This window comes from Pristiophorus japonicus, chromosome 8 (genome assembly GCF_044704955.1).
Source record: "Pristiophorus japonicus isolate sPriJap1 chromosome 8, sPriJap1.hap1, whole genome shotgun sequence".
NCBI lineage: Eukaryota > Metazoa > Chordata > Chondrichthyes > Pristiophoridae > Pristiophorus > Pristiophorus japonicus.
In genome coordinates this window covers 59,418,064-59,431,187 of record NC_091984.1, presented here as the reverse complement: position 1 = coordinate 59,431,187, position 13,124 = coordinate 59,418,064, and the positions used below count along the sequence as shown (strand labels likewise).

Genomic DNA, 13,124 nt, shown 5'->3' with positions numbered 1-13,124 from the left:
GCTCCTTTCACGACCACAGGACATCCCCAAGGGCTTTACAGCCAATGAAGTACGTTTTGGAGTGTAGTCACTGTTGTAATTTAGGGAAAGACAGCGTGTGATAATGATCAGATAATCTGTTTTAGATGTTGATTGAAGGATAAATATTGGCCAGGACACCGGGGTTAACTCGCCTGCTCTTCTTCGAAAAAGTGCCATAGGATCTTTTACGTCCACCTGAGAGAACAGATGGGGTCTCGGTTTAACGTGACATCCGAAAGATAGCACCTCCGCCAAAGCAACACTTCTTCAGTAATGCACTGGAGTTTCGACCTAGATTTTTGTGCTCAAGTCGCTGGAGAGGGACCTGAACCCATAACCTTCTGACTCAGAGGCGAGAGTGCTGCCAACTGAGCCACAATTGACATAGCTTCATCATCCCTTGCCTCAATAAGAGTTAAATCACCCAAAATGTCTAACCACTAACCAGTGATAACTCCTGGAAAGTACATGTTTGTAAAATGTCAGGCATGTACAGGATCAGGCTCAAGCTCGATTGTGATGCTACACAACAGTCGAATAGCCTGCTGATACTCAATGTCAGAAAAGGGTTCCTGGTGCTTGTGGAACGGTACACCAGTGTGGAGCAGGGGGGTAATCGAAGTGAGGAAAAATAATTGAAAATAAAAATGGCAGCAATTTCAACTTAGTGCAGGGTGGTATAGCCCTTCTCACTAACGTGTCTTTAATTGAATTTAAAACCATTAGGAGCCAATAAAAATTGGAGACGATTGACAGGCATGATCAAATGGTTGATATTGCACCAGATGATTAAAACATGTACAAGCTACCTAATAGAACAAACAAAGAGCTACTGTGGAATTTGGATTCTATTTGCAGCCAGTTGGCTGTAACTATGTGCTGTCTTCAGTAATAACATTCACAGTCATTTACTTATTAAAATAAAACATCATCTCAACATTCATACTAAAAATAATTTACTGTTTTTTAATAAATACATTACTAGATATGGGACTTATTTATCATACCAATCCAATATTCAAGGTACTGATGTATAGTATTATTATTTTTCCAATCTTAGAGCTAAAGTCTGGCCTAATCATCTGAGAGCTGACATGCGGCACCTCCATCTTCATAAAATATTACTGAAGTAATAAAGATATCAATCAACTGCTAAGAATATTATAGACAATATATGTGTAACTGGAGCAGGTCAAAATGTTCAACATTGATCCTAAGGAAAATCATTGTTGAATCCAATAGCGTTAATGAAGCTAAGAAGCTATTTGTCCACAAGCTTAGAAATGAGATTTCCATGGTTTGGATCATGAAGGGTGTTAAAGCACCAACAAATGGCACCATGGTAGGTTCAAGCCTCCACCGGGAAAGAGATAGGTGAAGGAGAGTCACCCCTGGGCCAGAGTAATGGTTTACTTGCTCACGTGTGGTGTGTGACACAGGGAGATCTCAGCAACTAGGGAGAAAATAAAGCAACATTCCAAAAATAAGGTGCCAAATAGTTATTATGCAGACATTCACAATCTACAAAAAATAACTAAGATACACATTACTATTAAATTGAATTTGTAGCCTAAAGTGTTTCAAATTCGGTTTATTTGTGAATACTAAAATTTAGTCCAGTTTGAATGTAGATAGATGCACATGTCCTTTTGATAATATGATTGTATACATAGGCACAAAATATGTCTCTGAAAGGTATTCTCATTTCTTCTATTCCAGCATCAGCACCTTGTGTTTATAACTGAAGCCAAGACACTAAGGCAAATGGATTTAAAAAGCACGTATGGCAGCTTAGCATTGATGGGTCAGATGCATAGCACTTTAATGGAAGGGTGTATCTATAATCGATACTGAGAAAAGCATAATATCACACAAATGAATCGAATCAGGTGACCTTTTTAAAGATGTTGGGTTGGGCAAAGTAATAAAAAGGAGATTATAGTTTTAATGATCAATCATACCATACAAATATTACATACATAGTAAGCTTGTCAGTTGAATGCACCTACTGATAATGGTGCTTATAGTATGAACTTATTATAACAGTATGCTATGGTGGTTCTGGTACTACAAAGAGCAACTTTATTTATTGGAAAGTAATTCTTGACACTGACAGATAAATATTCAAACCCCTTCGTCTGTTTGGGTAGACTCATGGCAGCGTTAACATAACCTGGCAACATTTCCACATAGGCTGGAGAGTCTAGAACTAGGGAGGATAGTCTCAGGATAAGTGGTCGGCCATTTATGACTGAGATGAGGAGAAATCTCTTCACTTAGGCATGTGAATCTTTGAAATTCTCTGCCCCAGAGGGCTGTGGATGCTCAGTCGTTGAGTATATTCAAGGCTGAGTTTGATAGATTTTTGGGCACTAATGGAATCAAGCGATATGGGGATCGGGCAGGAAAGTGGAGTTGAGGTCGAAGATCAGCCATGATCTTATTGGATTGCGGAGCAGGCTCGAGGGGCTGTATGACCTACTCCTGCTCCTATTTTTATAAAATCTGTAAATGTGGATTTACATTTCTTGTAACTTCGTTAAGATCTAGTATTTATATGAAAACATTTTTAAAAATCCATAGAGTAAAGAGACTATTCAGACCATTAAGTCAGCTCAACCCAGAGCCCATGTATGATTATTCCATCGTGGACTTGCCTCCCCACACACTTATTAATCTCCCACTTCACGGTATACGTTTCCTTCACTGGCCTCCCTGAAAAAATAATCCTGCTGTCAATCTTTTCTAGAACCCTCAATCTCACTTCTCAACAATCCAATTCCATTTAAAGGTGCCAATTAACCTTCTCTGGGAGTTTATCCATTATCCGACAGTGGAAAAAGACTATTTGAATCTCCAATCTTACTCAAGGTTTATGAATATTAGACCTTGTGGCCTCTAATTCTATATCCATTGTTCTCCAAGATTGTTTATTTCCATCTGATCTATACGAGACTGGTCTCCCCTCAGTCTTCTTTTCTCCAGTGAGCCTTTCTTCATGAATTAGGCCCCCTAGGTTGTGGAATCATTTTGGGCCCTCTTTAAACCTTTTCTAATGTACTTTTATCCTTTTTAATGTAAAATGATCAAAACTTCAAAACATATTCTAGACATAAGTCCACCAATGATCTGTACAATGTCAGTACATCTCACTGTGACTTGTAGTCCAATGTTGTCCAGATGCTCCGAGTACCTGATTTGTCTTATTAATAGCTGCCTCATACTGACCAGATGCTGTCAGCAAAGTATAATACAACAGAGCACTAAGTTTTAGGCTGTTGTACGTTAGCAATATTTCATAAAGAACCACACGTGATTATAGACTCAAGGTAAGATTCAGTTTCCAGTATTTTCTAATGAAACAAGTAATTAAATTATGAAATAATATTTCTGCTGAGATGACTATTTGGATTTATATAGCTATTATATTCAGAAACTAGGGCTACAACTAACTTGGAGAAAGTTTCCCCCCAGATTTTGACAGAGATAAGAAACACAGGAACTTGTCAGCTCATGAATAAAAGTGTATTCATCCAGCTGTCTCCAATCTATCATTGATCCTATTTGTAAATTTGCAAATTCAAGTACCCAGCTAGTTCACAGTTTTGTGCATTGTGAACAATTGATTAACTAGCTGGAAGATGACGTGGAGGATGCTGTGTATTCCATTCCAAAGGAGGAAGAGGACAGTCCATCCTGAGCAATAACTCGGGCTTTGCAGAAGCTGGCCACGGGGAGGTGAGGTCTGGGAGCAGGCTGCCCATAAGACCTCAGGATTAGAAGCACTAGACTATGGGCCCGAGTTTGGTGAAAGCTAAGTTCGGCCCAAGTACCGTCCAAAAGACCGCTGAGATCTTGACGGTACTTTGGGCGGAAGTTTCATGAAAAAATCTGGGAAAGACTGCCCGGCAGCAAAAATGGGACTTACCTGCCGAATCTGGGCAGCAGCGGGCAGTAGCTCCCATTCTTGGTGGCAAATGCGATCCTCGGCGAAGTACCACCAAGGATTGAGTCGGGCCCAGGGAGGGGGGAACTACTAAAATAAAACATTTTCAAAACAAAAAAAACACTGGAAATCCTTCAGGGGACCCCATCCACCTAAATCCCTGCAAAAAAAAAAAGAAATAAAGAGAAGTGGACTAACTTTTGTTTGCAGGTCTTCATACTTACCGTTGAGGTTAGACCTGCCTCCACATGGCGGTCTTTTCCCCTGCTGGAGTGAAGGACCGCCCGGACCAAACTGGCAGCTCAGCGGGCGGAAGGACTCTTCTGGGCGTTGCACCAGCGGATGTCAGCGAGCGGTACCCAGCGGTCTTCTCTCCCCGCCAGCGGAAGGCCTCCACCAAACCCGCTCGGAGGGGAGAGTGCCCAGAAAACAGGGAGACCCCTGAGAAAACTTGGCGGCGGATGGTAAATCCATCAATTTCGGGCCCTAGTTGCTTCAACGAACAGCAAAACTGAGCCCAGAAATTACACAAATAGTAGGAGCATAATTATGACATGCTATCAGTCATGGGGGCATTTTAGATCCATTGCGTCCAGGGCTACCCTGATGGTCGCAGATGTAGGTCCCATTTTGAGCCTAGTGAAGGCCACACAGTTACAAGTGCAATGATAATTGATACCTAAACTTAATTGTTTACCTTAACTAATGGTCCTGTGTTCACTTGAGCCAGGAAAACAAATTATCAATGGTGAAAAAAATTGGTGTCAAAACAACGGTGAAGCTAATAGCACTCACCGTTATTTATGCCCAAATACCCCAGCAGCGAGAGCAGATGCATGATTAAACACGGAAATCAAAAAATTGCTGGGCCGCTCTGCTCTTGGCTTCGCAAAAATGGCATCTTGCTTCTGACTCTTCATTCAAACATTGAGCAGCGTAAAGTTCCTATATCTGCACGGTAGATATGAGGTAAACTTGCCACAGAAAGTTGAATCAAGTCACTTAAAGTCTAATTTTTCGGCTTTTCTGTTTTCAGGGCGATAATGGCGGCGGGCGGGAAAGTTAGCGGCCGGGAATAGCTTGCACTTTAGTGTTTAAGTTTGGGCATCTGGGCCATGCGTCAGGGACTGCAGCATTAAGGGAGGCGTTGTACACCTCTCGGCGAAAGGATGGGAAACCTGCGAGCTAAAGAGCCGGGCCGAGAGCGCTCCGAGAGAGGCCTGGCCGGGGGAGGGGGGGAGAAAACTAAAAAAAAACACAAAAACATTCCTAAAACATTGCCCATGCCACCGCAACACAAAAATCGCACAAAAATTTTAAACAAAAAACACTCGCATTTTTTTTTGGAGTACTTTACCTGCCTCTCCGCCGCTGGCATGGTGAAACCCGAAGCGCAAAGGACCAGAAAATCCAGTCCAATGTACGCTTTTAACAGCATGGTAAGTGTTAATTACTGCCAGTCAACTTCTCTGACACCGAAAATTAACTATTACAAGTGTGGAGACTCATTCCTTCAGGTTTTAATTGTTGATTAAGATTATTTTTTTTTTTTAAATTTTTAACTTTTACTTTGACTCTTTTTTTCTCTCTCTTAACCAATCTTTCTTTCCCGCTCTTTATTTCACTTTCTGTGCCTGATTTGACAGTGAATTCACCCATTCTAACTTGCACTTCCTCCTCAGTCCTGCACTGTTCACTTCACAATCCTTCCATCTAATTGGTTAAGGAGATACACAGTTGCTTTCCCTGTTCACTCAGATCCCAGATGCTCTGTCTGCATCTCCCACTTCTGGAAACTTGCACAAAATATCATAAAGAAAGAAAGACTTACATTTCTATAGCGCCTTTCACGACCACCGGATGTCTCAAAGTGCTTTACATCTAATGAAGTACTTTTGGAGTGCAGTCACTGTTGTAATTTGGGAAACACAGTAGCCAATTAGCGCACAGCAAGCTCCCACAGACAGCAATGTGATAACGACCAGATAATCTGTTTTTTTGTTATGTTGATTCAGAGATAAATATATTGGCCAGGACACCGAGGATTACTCGCCTGCTCTTCTTCGAAATAGTGCCATGGGATCTTTTACATCCACCTGAGAGAGCAGACGGGGCCTTGATTTAACGTTTCATCCGAAAGACGGCACCTCCGACAGTGCAGCAGTCCTTTAGAGACAAGAGTGCTACCCACCATGCCACTGGCTGATACTTAATCATGGAGATTAAACAGGCAAGAGCAAGTCTGACTTCATTGGCCGACCACAGCAACTTTTGGGCCTATGTCTTTGGGCCTCAGGCTCCTCCTTTCTGATGGGCCAGTGTGGCAGGCACCTGTGTAACACTACTATAGGTGTGGGCATCTGCTCGAATGATTTAAATGACTCAGTCTGCAGGATTTGGGAGTAGGTCATCAGAGAAGGAAAGCGGTGGGCAGAGTGTTGTAGGATTTCTGTGCCCTTGAAAATAATTTTTTGAAAATTGCCAATAAAGCATAACATTTCTCAGCGATAATAGTTTTTTTCCGCTAAAATTACTATTATCGCATCGTTATCGCTAGCAGACCGTAAATTCAGGCCTTAATTTGCGCAGCGGTAAAAATTGGCATTGCACGAGGATTTGCGGCGCAAACCACGATCCTCGCCAACTTTCGTCCGAGGCCAAGACCGCTGCGAGGAGGATGGAAACATTTAAAAATAAATTGGAAAAAACAAAAACAAAATATTTACAAAACGTTTACAAGGCACTTATCTAGCAAATCGCTGCAAAAGAATTAAAAAATAAAAACTTTCACTTACCTTTTTTGCAGGTCTTCATACTTACCGCTGATCCAAAGGCTGCAAAGCAGCTTTTTCCCTGTCGGTATTTTTCACGCAAAATGCAGGTGCGCATAGAGCCAAATTTTTGTTGAAACCGATATTTTGAGTCTTGCACGGCAGCGCTCCTCTCTCCAGCGGTAATTGAAAACTGCCGCCGCAAAACGTCTCCGAATTTTCCGCCGACCGGTTTTTCGCCAAAAACATAAAAACATAGAAACATAGAAATTAGCTGCAGGAGCAGACCATTCGGCCCTTCGAGCCTGCACCACCATTCACACAGATCATGGCTGATCATTCAACCTCAGTACCTCTTTCCTGCTTTCTCTCCATACCCCTTGATCCCTTTGGCCGTAAGGCCCATATCTAACTCCCTTTTGAATATATCTAACGAACTGACCTCAACAACTTTCTGCGGTAGAAAATTCTACAGGTTAACCACTCTCTGAGTGAAGAAGTTTCTCCTCATCTCGGTCCTAAATGGCTTATTCTTAGACTGTGACCCCTGGTTCTGGAACTCCCCAGCAATGGGAATATTCTTCCTGCCTCTAACCTATCCAGTCCCGTCAGAATTGTATATGTTTCTATGAGATCCTCTCTCATTCTTCTAAACTCCAGTGGATACAGGCCCAGTCGATCCAGTCTCTCCTCATATGTCAGTCCTGCCATTCCAGGAATCAGTCTGGTGAACCTTCGCTGCACTCCCTCAATAGCAAGAACGTCCTTCCTCAGATTCGGAGACCAAAACTGCACACAATACTCAAGGTGTTGTCTCACCAAGGCTCTGTACAACTGCAGTAAGACCTCCCTGCTCCTATAAGGTGAAATAGCACCAAAAACCCAGTCGCAAAATCGCCGAATTTCCAGCCTGTAATTCTAACTCTGTATAATTAAAGGCCTTGCTTAAAAATGGTGCATTGCACTTGAAATGTATCTTTAGCACAAAAATTTTTGGATTGGTCAAAAAAAGTTGCAATTTGTTAAGTTAAACACATTGATTGTTCAAATATAGAAAACATAAGAACATAAGAAATAGGAGGAGTAGTAGGCCATTAGGCCCCTTCGAGCCTGGTCTGCCATTCAGTGAAATCATGCCTGATCTTCTACCTCCACTCAACTCCACTTTCCTGCACTATCCCCATATCCCTTTATTCCCTTAATATCCAAAAATCTAGCCATCTCTGTCTTCCACAGCCCTCTGGGTTAGAGAATTACAAAGATTCACACCCTAAAGGCTACAATTTGTGATCCAGTAATCCACGGATGCAATCAAATTGCTCAAACATTATTTCCCCAATTTCTACAATACCCATGTTTTCTTTGGCTATATATAGTCAAATGGATACACTTTTAAAAATTAAACGTAACAAAGACATAAAATCTAAATTCTCAAACATTCATTAATCATGCTCCATAAAAATGGCCACCTCCTGCTGGAAATCTGTCCAATAAAGTTTGCTCCCAGAGGCCCCAGGGTCGTGGAGACTCTTCAGTGTACAGCGGCATCAGACCCACTGTCCAGCTCCTTTACAAGTACCTTTGTCAACCTGCCGTTTTCTTAGCCTCAGGACTTCTGGCCTGGCTTAGAGCAAAGAAATTGTGGCTGACTTTGTGATTGACCAATCTTGCTATTAGTCTTCACCAATGCGATACCTTAATTGCTCAATATATAAATACTCCAAAAAAATTGACCTTTCTAGGGGAATGAGAATAAAACTGCCTCCATTTTTTAAATGATTGACTGGAAGACTCAACATTCACAATGTTTGCCAGGACTTGCTGTTTGTAAGCTTCATCTCTTTCTAGTTTTCAGCTCAGTAGATGCCAGCTCCAGCCCAGTCACCCCCCACCCCACCCCCTACCCCAGCCCCCCCCCCCCCCCCCCAGCCCCAGCACCAAGATGTGACCCACAGCCTGAGAGTTAAGGGACTGCTCTCCGAGAATATAATACCTGGAGTGTTATTCACAAGTGACTGAGCTGGCAGGGCTCCTGTGTGACCTTAAAGATAAGAGGTCAAACAGTTACAGTGTAATCATAATACAAATAAATCACATCAAATTACAGTGCAAATATTGTGCATTAAATTAAAATATAAATACACCACATTACACAAAAATATAAATACTTTATAAATTATAATAAATACCTGGTAAATTAGAATACAAATACAATGCAGTAGGTAAATAAAATACAAATAAATGTAATAATTTTAATACAACTACAATTCAATAAATCAGAATCAAAATAAACTGTTATAAATTTGAATATAAACACGGAATATTAAATTGCATTGCAAATTTAGCACATTGGATAACGCCCTCTGTTCAAGAATACAGAGAAGGATAAACTGGGTGACTAAAAGTCAATTAGTCTAATGATGGTTATGGGCAAACTGAATCTATAATTCAAGATTAAATTAGTGAGCATTTAGAGATGGGTGTGGTTAGCAAGGACGGCATGAATCTGTTGACAGCCGATAGTTTTTTTAAAGAAGTGACTGATTTGTACAGATAAAGGTAATGTAGTAGATGTGGTGTATATGGATTTTCAGAGGTCTATTCAATAAGATTTCTGCTAGGAGGCTTGTTAAAAAAATCATGCATACGGTCTGTGAAGAAATGTAGCAACATGAAAAGAAAGTTTATTGATGGACAGGAAACAAATGGTTAGAGGGATTGGCGTTGCTCAGATTTGAGAACGATTGTCAGTATAGTGCCCCAGGGATCAATGTTTGACCCATTTGTGTTCTTTATTTATATATATATATATATATATGATATAGATATTTTGGGCCTATGTATAGGGAGCAATTTTCTTAAATGCACAAGGGGTTTGATAAACAGTGAGGCACACAGTAAAAGGCTTCAGGGGAACATAGACAGATTAGTGGAATGAGAAGTCAGGTGGCAGATGAAATTTAATGTGGAGAAGTGTGAGGAGAAAGAAGAATGGAAGAATAGATTTAAAGAAAAGATGCTGAAGGGTGTGGATTGATCGAGAGACCTAGCCGTTCAAATACATAATTTCTAGAAAGTACTATTCATCAGGATGATATAAGAGTTTAAAAACTATAGTTATGAGGAAAGAACGATTCTTCCGGTTGGGAAATCAGTGATAAGGGTCATCGATTTAAAATGATCACTAAGAGAGTGGGTGGAGCAGTCAGGAGGAAAATATTTATACAGAATTATTGGAATATGGAATGTTTTGTCAGTAGGAATAGTTGAGGCAGAAATCATTGGATCTTTTAAGGGAAAATTGGATAAATAGTTGAGATTGAGGTAAATATAAGACTGAGGAGAGAGAGTGGAGCAGTGATATTTTAGATTGCTGTATCAAAAAATCAGCACAAACACGGTGAGTTTTATGGTCTCTTCCTGTGCTGTAAATGTCTACTATAGTTCTACAACTACATAAAATTAATTATGTTCACTACGCATAGTATATTATCTCACCTATGTGCCTCGCTTTTTCCCAGCACCAGTTGCTGGCCCCCATTCTCTCCCTCCACCAGATTGCAGACCCCTTTCTTTCCCAGTCCCAAATAATTGAACAGGCCTCTGCTGTGTAGTCTTTGTTCTGTTTCTTGTTGCCAACAATAACAAAAGATAAAGGAGTTATTTTGATGAAAGGGTGAAAGCAGGCATTAAATGGGTGGTGTGCTAATAAGACACGCCTGTTTGAAAGTCTGGATTTAGCGCACAATTTTGGTCTAATTGCTGATTACTATAATTTGAACTTGCCCGGAGGTGCTAAAACAGACAACTGCAGGTTTAGCACTCACATGCTGATTAGATGCAATTTTCACGGAGCAGTATCTGTGGGCTCCACTCACCCACTTCCATTGAAGGTGTGGACTGCGCTGACTGACACACAGCTGCAGGTTTCAGGATAGCCCTGGACTGAGGGAGAGAGCACACAGATTCTTGGATGTGGCACTTGGAGGAGGTCCAGAGGAAGAAGGATGTCCTGTACTCGCAGGGGGGGAAACATACTCATTCTCACTTTCAAATGTCTCCATGGCCGCATCCTACCTTTTCTCTGCAACCTCCTCTGGACCCATGCCCTTTTCCCCAAACACCCGGTTCCTGTGAAGCCATCCTCCCTTTGACCCACTATTGGTGGCAGAGTGTTCAGTCACCTGAGTCCTACTCTCTGGCGCTCCCTCTCTAAACTTCTCCATCTCTCTTTCTCCATCCTTATTAAACCTTCTCACAACTTATTTCTTTGATCAAGCTATTGGTCATTCTCTCTAATTTGTTTCTTCTTGGCTCGGCTTCTGTTACATGCCCTGGATTTTTTTGTATTAAGGGCGCTGCATAAATGCAAATCAGTATGTTTCAGTGGCTGTTGCTGCTGCTTTCAGCTAATTACTAATGAAGACAATTATGCTTGTCAGATTGCCTTCAATATTCTATTAAAATAGCTCTGCACAGTGTATGAAGACTGAAAAATGAGATGACACCAAGCATAATACAGGCATGCACAGGAGGAAGTGAAGGCCATAAACAAGAATCTGATCAAATGAAACAAACTAATGAACCTTCTGTGAAAAAGTGCACCACAGGAAGTGTGAGACATATAAAGGTAGTCGTACTAAAGTGCTCCAAAGCTGATGATTGTTTGTCAACATCAAACGAATTAGGATGAAATCTTCAGGGTTTTTCATCAGGCCCTTTCCTTGTCTCAAAGAATACATTGAGCTGTTCAAAGGCCTCTCCTAAGGGCAAATGTTCCTAGTAAACTTATGCAGCATGAAGGTTTTATTGGAGCATCAATATGAAATTGGGACTGATTTTATTTTGAGATTGTGCAGTTTATTTCAACACTTCTGCATTAATTAAATAAATAATGAATACATCACAACATCATCAAATGTATACCCAGGAGTTGATCACGCGATGTTTCTGCCCTGTGGGACCTTTTTGTAAAATAGCCCAATAGCCTTTAAAACTAAAAACAGAAATGCTGCACGTCCACAGCAGGTGGCTCAGCATCTGAACGATAAAGGTATGTTGGTATATCAGGCCTGGCCGTTCATCACAACCCAGCGCAATTTTCTGTCTTCAGTTCAGATTTCTAGCATGTGTTTTTTTAATCTCTACTTTTTAGAACTATCAGGGTAAAATTCCACCTGTTAATAATTTTAGTAAAAAAAAACATCACCGTGAGTACACAATGGGAAATTATTAACAGGAGAGAACTTATTTCCTCTAGTAGGGAGCCCAGAACAAGGGAATATAACCTTAAAATTAGAGCTATGTCATTCAGGGGCGATGTCAGGAAGCATTTCTTCACACAAAGGGTAATGGATATCTGCAATTCTCTCCCCCTGGGGGTCAATTAAAAATTTCAAAAGTGAGATTTAGATTTTTGTTAGACAAGGGTACGAAGGGTTACAGAACTAAGGTGGGCAGATGGGGTTAAGATACAGATCAGTCATGATCTAATTGAATGGCAGAACAGGCTCAAGAGGCTGAATGGCCTACTCTTATTCCTATATACTTAGTAGGGGTTTCACCGTAACATTTTTGTTAGCCAAACAGGCCAATTTAGAGTCTATTGCCGATACGTGCAGTAATCCAGACTGACCATAAATAAAACATGATGGAAGCAGCCCTTTAGAAGGGTAGAATTATATTAAATAATGAATACATTATTATTCTTTTCAGTTTCTTAAAAATGAAGGGAGAAAAACAACAGGTGTTCTCAAAAGCAAGTTGCTTCTTTGTCCCTCCAAGTCAATAATGGTACAAAAAGCACCTTACTCAGGTGATTTATGCAGGGATACCCAAATGCATCACTTGGATTAGAAAAATGCACTTCATGCTCTCAGTGTTTAGAATGGCTACAGCCCAAAATGTCTGTTGCATACAGAGATATGATGAATTCTCCCTTTAGATTTGTTTTATAATTGGATCACACACTGTCGTAAAATCAGATGTAAGTTTAGCAACAATTCATGCATCAACTGCAAGGCTATTGGAGAGGACAGTGAGTAAAACAAAGATGGAAATAATGAAATACATTTCTCTCTTTTCCCTTTTTTTGCGAGGAGCCTTTCTGGAGTGTAGTTGCACCTGTACCATTAGCCATTCCTCATGTGTATGTCTACAGACAGTAAATGTCAGCAAGCTATTTGACTATGGAGGGTATCACAGCCAAGCCTAATCCTGGCTTCAACCAAATTTCGCGAACGCACTTTCCACCAGAGGTCACTGGACAGTGATTGGGAGCAGGAACCCTGCCAGTTTTCTCTACTCTTTCCTGAGTGCTCTGACTATAGCCTATCACCGCCATGTCTGTGGTCAGCTAACTAGGCATGGACTGGGAATTGAATCCT

General features: G+C 41.0%; 1 protein-coding gene across 1 annotated transcript in view; it reads left to right on the top strand.

Moving 5' to 3' along the window:
* The window catches only part of pik3r3b (phosphoinositide-3-kinase, regulatory subunit 3b (gamma)), a 743,508-nt gene that overhangs the window by 384,618 nt on the left and 345,766 nt on the right, over positions 1 to 13,124 (top strand). The gene's annotated exons all lie outside the window — the stretch shown is intronic.